Genomic DNA, 8673 nt, shown 5'->3' with positions numbered 1-8673 from the left:
TTAGCACAAACCAGCATGCCAGCGGCTTAATTCCATTCTTACTAAGTATACTGTGCGCTGAGTGCCAAGCCCCCTCTCAGTAGTAGGGGAAATACAGAAGAAACACTATCAAGTCAGAGAACGTTTGCAACAAACGTAGCAGGAATTAGGTATCAGAATATATACCGTCCCATTCAAAACAGTTACTTTGGAAAGGAAATATACTCATTCTAATACCTTATCTTGCTCTAACCAATTTGGCATTCTTTGAAAACCATCTCCAAACCCTGTTGCATTTTTTACTGACAATGACAAATCTTAATGTGTTGATTAGGTGAGAGAAATGTCTTTTGAAGCCAAGCCTGGTGAATAAGCTGGATGGTCAGGCTTATGCAGTCAGGTCAAAAATCTAAATAATGTGCATCTTCTAAAAAAAAAAAAAAAAAAAAAAAAAAGCTTCTTCAAAAAAAATTTTTTTGAAGCCTATTATTTTGAGAGAGAGAGAGAGAGAGAGTATGAGCAGGGGACGGGCAGAGAGAGAGAGAGAGAGAGAGAGAGAGAGAGAGAGAGAGAGAGAGAATCCCAAGCAGCTAACAGTATAGAGCCCGATGCAGGGTTTGAACCCACCAACCACAAGATCATGACCTGAGCCAAAACCAAGAGTTGGACACTTAACCGAATGGGCCACCCAGGAGCCACATACAAAAAAAAAAAAAGCTCTTAATGAGCATACAGGAATACTGTGCAGCCTTTGCCTGCGAATACTTTGAAGGTCTTTGACCAAGCTGTGTGCGTTTGGCTGTGTGGGTAACAATCAATCCCGCGGTAGACTTCCTGGCTTCTATCATTGCCCTACAGCCCACCCCAACCCCCATCCTCTACCCTCAACACAGCACCCAAGAGTCACATCATGCCACTTGTCCGCTTGAAACCCTGCAAAGGCTTCTGTCTCATCTAGAGTGGAGGCCAAAGTCCATAGGGTGGCTTCTGAGACCTCACGTGAGCCAGCTCCCATTCCCTCCTGGCTCCTCTCCCACCACTGTGGGCTCCAGTCAGGTGACCTCCCCGCCATCCCTCAAGCCTGTCAGGCAGGATTCCACTTAGGGGCTTTGCCCTAGCTGTCCCCTCTCTCTGGAAAGCTTCTCTCCCACAGATCCACGTGGCCAACTCCTTCATTTCCTTCAAGCCTTTGATCAACTCTCACTTTCTCCTGGAGACCTAGTCTAACCTTCTATTTTTTCTAAAAAAAAATTTTTAACGTTCATCTATTTTTGAGACAGAGAGAGACAGAGTGTGAGTGGGGGAGGGGCAGAGAGAGAAAGAAAGACACAGAATCTGAAGCAGGCTTCAGGGTCTGAGCTGTCGGCACAGAGCCCGACGCAGGGCTCAAACTCACAAGCCGTGAGATCATGACCTGAGCCGAAGTCGGACGCTTAACCAACTGAACCACCCAGGCGCCCCTAACCTTCTATTCAATACCTTCCAGGTGATAACTCTACACACATAGACACAGATGAAGACTCGGCTACACACATGTTCCCCTTATCCTACTCCTCTGTTTCTCTTTTCTGTGGTACATATCAGCTTTCACTAAAGTATGTAATTTACCTACGTATTATTTATTATATTTATTGTTGTTTGTGTCCCCCTGCTAGAATCCAGGCCCAGGAAGGTCCAAAGTCTTTGCCTATTTAGTTGAATCCCAAAAGCTTAGAACTGGCACTTAGTTGGTACTCACTAAATACATAGTGAATTGAATTGAGTTGAGTTGAATTCAACTGATTTCAACTGAATTGAATGACAGGTCCCAACTTACATGAAGTATAGTCCCTGCCTACCAGTTGCCGACAGATATGATGGAGAGAATGAGAGGCAGGCACATGAAAGCAGTTGAACAGTGCACATGGGATTCAGTCAGGCTGCAGGAGCAGTGGTCGGTGCAGGTGCAAGGAGGCTGAGGCTTCCATCTGGTCAAGCAAACCTTGTCCTTGTCCCCAACACCTGCCTGGATCATTTCAGCCTTGGGAATACTCTGCCTAAAGTCCTCTACCCTTGCTGCCCCCTTACCTATACCCTACCCACCCATCAATGCTTAGCCCCAGTCCCCCTCCTCCATACCATCTTCCTTGATTATTCTAGCCCTCCCTGAAATCTCTGTCCTCTGAGCTCCCGTGGCACACATCTTTTGTATCAGACCATTTAGTCTTTAAATAGAAACGCTCTGTGTGATGGGTATTACTAAGGACGTCTTTGGCTGCTTCTCTGAACAACTCCAGCCCTGTCCGGTAGTGGCTCCTGACCCAAGTGGCTCCCATTGGTCGGTCAACAGTCAGAGAGAAAAGGGGAAGGTATTGCAGGCACGGGAAACCTCAGAAGCAAAGATAGAGTGGCGTGAATTGACATGATGAGCTTCAAGATATTACGCCAGTAGTTCTCAGCCTGGCTGAGATCTGAATCACCAAGAGGGCTTTTTACCAAGATCTCCAGGCGGAGGCCTGATCCCAGACAGTTTCATCAGAGTGTCAGGGAATGTGGCCGAGGCATCACTATTTTGCAGATGTCCTCAAGTGATTCTATTCTGGAGCAAGAGTTAAGAACAACCACACTATTGGGGCGGTGGGGGGTGGGGGTGGAGGAATGAGTAAAAGTAAAAGAGGTGTCAAGGAAACTGGAAAACAGACCAAAAAAAACCCTTTTGTTGTGCCTGTCCTTTTTTTTTTTTTTTTCTCTCGCTCTCTATTTTGTTTCTATTAATTTGTCATGGGAATTTGTCTTTGTCGGAGTAGTCCGGATGGATCAGCGCTGTGGCCAGATGATTCTGCCCCCTGCCCCGCAGAGAATAGGCAGCAGTGACATATGTGGGCCCAGCCAGGGTCCGTGGGTACCCATGGGAATCAGAAAAGCTTGGGGAAGCTAGAAACGTATTTTCGATCACTGAGAAATTTATACTGCAATGTCTCCCTTCCCAGGTTGTTAGAATTCAGTTTACTCTCTCGTGCCTGCCCATCCAAAGAGCCAAGAAGCACACCAATTATATTCAGGCTGCCGGTTCAGAAATTCTTGCCTAATTCTTCACACCCCTCTTGCCCCCACATCCTCTGAAATCGAGCAGAAGTTACACCTCCTCACTCTAAAAGGCAGCCCGGCTCAAGGGCATTGAAGAGCATGCCAGGAACTTGGCGGCTATGTGAGTCCTCGCCCGTTCTGGTCTGTAGATGCTCTCTGGCACACCGCTTTTTCTCCTCTTTTCATTTCCTTGACCTACAAAACGCAGACCAGCAACCGAGGTGCACTTCCCGGGAGCTGCCTGCAGGGGCGCCAGTGCAGCCTGGGCCTGACTTCCCACCCCAGTCCCGGACCCCAGTCCCCACCCACAAAATAGCACAGGGGCACCTGCGTGGCTCAGTGGATTGAGCCTCCGACTCTTGATTTCAGTTCAGGTCATGATCTCACCCTTCATGAGTGAGCTCCAGCCCTGAGTCAGGCTCTGTGCTGACAGCGTGGAGCCTGCTTGGGATTCTCTCCCTCTCTCTCTCTCCCTCTCTCTCAAAATAAATAAAACTTAAACAATTAAAAAATTTTTTTAAAAAGTTCCAGTCACTGGAAGTCACTATTCACCACCTGCCACTGTTAGGGATGAAGCTAACAATACCCATGCCTCTGGAAAAGGACGTGTGCTTACATTCAGGTAGGATGTAAAGGTCTTAGATGCAAACTTGTCCTGAGTGCTAGATCTGCTTATTCAGGAAGGCGGGGGGGGGGGGGGGGGGGGGGGGCAGGAAAGGGAGGGTAAAGGAACATGCACAGGGAAATATGTTGGCACTTAGTGGCTGAAGGAGGGAGGGAGGAGAGTGCCAGGGAACGAGGTGGAGGATGTAGAAAGACGAGGCTGGAGCTGGAGAGCTGATGACAAGCTTCCCCAACTCCGCAGTCTTGCCAAGCCCCAGCCCTGGATCCCACAGGGGTCACAGCCCAGGGCTGACCTCTGAGGCCACCTCCTTTCTCCTTCTCAGTCTTCCATCTCTGTGTAGAGCCATGGCCTGCCAGGCTCTGGCCAACCTGTGGCCTCTCCACACTGAAAAGGTTCCCTTGAAAAGCCAAAGGGGGAAGAAACCCGCCCCAGCAGCGAACCCCATATATACAGAGAGGTAACTCGAAACCCCGGAGCTGGGCCAGAGGAGGAGGGGAAGGGTAGAGGGGGATGAGGTTTTTCCACTTCCATTCGCAACTGTCAGGCGAGTGATTAATGACCAACAGGTTTGGAATCGCCTTTATTGCCAGATCAGTATTGTTGCCCGTGACAGCTAATGAGGTTGGACAGGCTTCTCCACGCTGAGCTTTATGGGGCCGGCTCCCTCCCCTGCAGAGCTCACAAGCCCTGCCAGCTTTTGTGCACAGGAATGTTCCAGCCCCCCCACCCCAACTTTGTTCCTCCATCACTACCTCCCCCCCCCCCACAATGCCCTGAACCACCCATCTCACCCAGAACCTGCCCCATCCACAAAGGAAGCAGAGTAACGGGGGTTCCGATCTCCAGCCTGCTCACAGAGGTCCGTCTATTATACCCATACCCCTAAGGGCCTCCTCCCCAGCCCTGCTAGAGCTGAGCGGTGGGACTGGGTGGAGGGAAGGGAAAGGAACAAAAGCAAACATTACAGCCCTTGGGTTTAAGACAAGGGGGAAGACGTTTCTGCATGCTTGCTCTGGACTGTCTGACCAGTAGCCTTCACAAGCCACTCCACAGTCAGCTGTAAAATTCAAGAATTTTACACACTTACCACTTCAATCCAGCAGATGTGTTGAGGAGGCCAGGATGGAGGGGTGAGGGAATTTAGGAAGAAGGGTTTAATAACAGTTAATAATGATTTTTAACCAACCGCCTCGAACCTAGATACACAAAGCCAGGTTTCAGAGAAGAAATCAACTTGGTCCGAGGTCTCAGGGTAAGGAAATATACTGGCTTTGTTTTCTGCTCTCTTACAAATAATCTTTACCTCTGTGCTAGTTCACATCTTGATACGGTTAAGCACGTGTTTGCCTGGGGTTTAATATTTGAAGGAGTAGGAGCAATGTAATAAGCAAACAGCTTAAAAGGCCCAGAAAGACCCCCTCAGCTTAAAACTCTATTACTTTTCAATGTGATATAAATGTATTTTGCTTCTGCTCAGAGCAATTTCCTAGTTTACTCTTATTAAACCAGGAGACGGCTTAGCAGAGTTCTTGATTTATGAAACACATACTAGATTCATTAAAACCTTAAAAGATTTAATACATTTTATCAGGACATTAAATCTGTGCAGGCTTTTTAAATCAAATACCTGCCATAATTCATCCCCCACACCCTGCACACTTACTTAAGAACACTAAAATGTGGACTGACAAACATTACGGGTGTTTCAGGCCTGATTTCTAAGTGGCATTAAAGTCCTCCCCTCTAGGATTTACAGCCCAGCCTCTCCCCAAGGCAGAGCTTCCCTCTTTGGAATTCGGTTCAGTAAGTCAGCTGAGACCTACATTTCCAACATCTACACAAATGTTTCCACCTCTCCCATCCCACAGCCAGCGGGGGTTATCCTGGTAGGTTCCCTAGGACCCCACCAGCAATACCTGCCCCCCATGCTTAACTCCTGGGCTCCACATTCATGACCTCTCTCTCCAGGCTCCGCTCCCCTGACTCTCTTAGCCCACACAGAACTGCATTGGCACATCTGTCGTGCCTGGAATGCCCGGAAAAGCTTGCTCTTTCATTCTCGAACCCCATTGCTATGTCTTGCTCTACAACAGTGGTTCTCAGCTAGGGGCAATTTTGTCACACCACCACCCCAGGGGACAGTTGGCAATGTCTGGAGATACATTTGGTTGTCACAACTGGGTATGGGGGAGGAAGAGGGCTGCTGCTGACCCCTAGGGGATAGAGGCCAGAGATGCCACTAAACATCCCACAATGCACAGGATAGCCCTCCCCCCCACCAAGGAATCCCCAAAGAACCATCTGGCCTGCAATGTTAATAGCAGCAAGGCTGAGAAACCTGCCATTGGAACTTAGCAGGCACAGGTGGCCTCTCTCACTCTTCCATGCTTTCAACACTTAGGACTGTGGCTCATGGCTAGGAGGTGTTTAATAAAGGTTGATTGAATTGAACTAAATATTTGTCCTGGTGCATTGACATTTTCCACATTCACAAATATGGGGGAGAGGGGAAATACTGGATCAACAATCAGATGAGGAAGTGACTTACCCATCTAACCTGCGTGTCCTTGTTTGTAAAACGGGGTTATTGTCATAAAATCCTGGTGGACTCTCATGAGGATCACGTGAGCTCATGTATGTCCTAAAGGGACATACGATGTTTATTATTTTGTTCAACAAGCATTTATTGAGTGCCACTTATATACTAGGAATTATGTTAGACTCTCTGGGGTGGGTGTGGGAGACACAAAGACGGGTAAAAGAACTCCCTGCCCTCCCAAAGCTTACACTCCTGTGGCACATACTGACATAACCAGAATACTTCAGCATATTAAAGGGTGTGCCATACGAGAAAAGCGTGTGCGGGACAATGCACAAGACTCTGTGAAAACAGAGAAGAAGCATTGAGAAGGGTCTTAAGGGATGAGCAAGAGTTGGTCGAGCAAAACACAAACACACAATGGAATGGTATCATAAAAGCTGGAGGGGAAGGTAGGGGATCACATCATTGAAGGCCACGTATGACGAGGTAAGAGATGGGAAGTTGTTCCCCCGATATGATCAGGTTTCGAAGCAGAAAAGGTGCACAAAGGTCACACAGAGCACAGTGTGGATGATGCACTGATTCAAGGGTAAGCTTTTAGGCGGAGTAAGGAAGTCACTAACAGCAGACTCTCACAATAATCCAAGTGAGAAATGATAAAGCCCCAAACCAGGGCAATGCATAAAGAGGGTGGCAGCATAAAGGAACAATTAGAGCTTCGTATCTAAATGAAGGGGGCAGATTAAGATAGAGGCTGGGTGGCCTGCATAGTTGAGTGCATGGTGACACCTTTCACGGGAGGAGTATGTCTGGGGGGAACGTGTTTGCAACATGATTGGTTTGGCCCCATCCCACATCCAAAGAGATGGTGGAGTGAGGAGGTCATGGAAGGCTCTTGGTCCCCGAGGAGAAAGGAGGGATGAATTTAGGAATCCAGGTGGAAACAGACTGGCCGAGAATGAAACATGGATTCCCTTATCCTTTGAGATGCACACACCAAGTATATAAGGTATCTCTGTCTATGCAAAAAGGAGTCTATCGGTGAAACAAAGAGATATCTAGAAAAATATATGCAGACAAAATTCTATAACGTCTTTTTCTTTAATTCCTAAAATTATTATGGATTCAGAGATGTCAAAAGAATGGTCATCCCAGCAAAACAGGCCAAGCCACACCTCCAACCATGAGGCATCTTGGCAGTTTCCCAGAGTAACAGGGCCTTTTTCTCACTCCCCGAATGCAGTGTGGACCTTGACCGAGTCCCTGCTCTGGAGACTTCCTCCCCTTTGCCTTCTGTTCTTCCAAGAGTGACATAGATGGGCTGTATTAAAATCACAGGCAACAACTGGGTCCATTGACAGATGAATGGGTAAACAAACTGTCTCATGGCACAATGGAGTGCTACACAACAGTAAAAAAGGGATGAGCTGTTGATATACTAAACAACGTGGATGAGTCTCTAAATATTCTGGGAAAAACAAAGCCAGCATTATGGCTCCCCCCATAAAAGAGCCTATACGGTATGCGTTCCATCTGTATAAAATTGTACAAAATGCAAACTAATCTATAGCGACAAGATCAGTTGCTGCTTGGGAATCAGGGCTGGAAGGTCACAGAGAGAGAGGGGTAAGAGGGAGAGTTGTAAAGGGGCATGAGGAAATTTGGGGGTATGATGCATGTGTTCATTATCTGGGTTGTGGTAATGGTTTCACAGGTGTAGACATATGTCAAAACTTATCAAATTATACACTTTATATGCACTTTATTATACCCATTATACCTCAAGAAGGCTGTAAAAACACATCATCACAACATGATCTTCAGGTGACTTCCAACCAACTCCCAACTCCCATTTTTTCATGACTCCCCTTTGATCCCTTTGATCCCTTTGTCCTTTGAAAAAAACTTTAGCCCCAAGCAAATATACTTTTGTTCTTAAAAGTCACCCAAATCCTGGAAGTGCAAGCTGGTGCAGCCACTCTGGAAAACAGTATGGAGATTCCTCAAGAAACTAAAAATAGAACTACCCCAGGACTCAGCAATTGCACTACTAGGCATTTATCCAAGGGATACAGGTGTGCTGTTTTGAAGGGACACATGCACCCCCATGTTTATAGCAGCACTATCAACAATAGCCAAAGAATGGAAAGAGCCCAAATGTCCATCGATGGATGAATGGATAAAGAAGATGTGGTAGATATATACAAGGGAGTATTACTCGGCAATCAAAGAGAATGAAATCTTGCCATTTGCAACTACGTGGATGGAACTGGAGGGTATTATGCTAAGTGAAATTAGTCATTCAGAGAAAGACAAAAATCATATGACTTCACTCATATGAGGACTTTAAGAGACAAAACAGATAAACATAAGGGAAGGGAAACAAAAATAATATAAAAATGGGGAGGGGACAAAACAGAAGAGACTCATAAATATGGAGAACAAACTGAGGGTTTCCGGA

This window comes from Panthera pardus, unplaced genomic scaffold, assembly GCF_024362965.1.
Source record: "Panthera pardus isolate Hobbes unplaced genomic scaffold, ASM2436296v1 HiC_scaffold_13, whole genome shotgun sequence".
NCBI classification, from domain to species: Eukaryota; Metazoa; Chordata; class Mammalia; order Carnivora; family Felidae; genus Panthera; species Panthera pardus.
The sequence above is the reverse complement of the archived record's forward strand: the minus strand, read 5'-3'. Positions refer to the sequence as shown.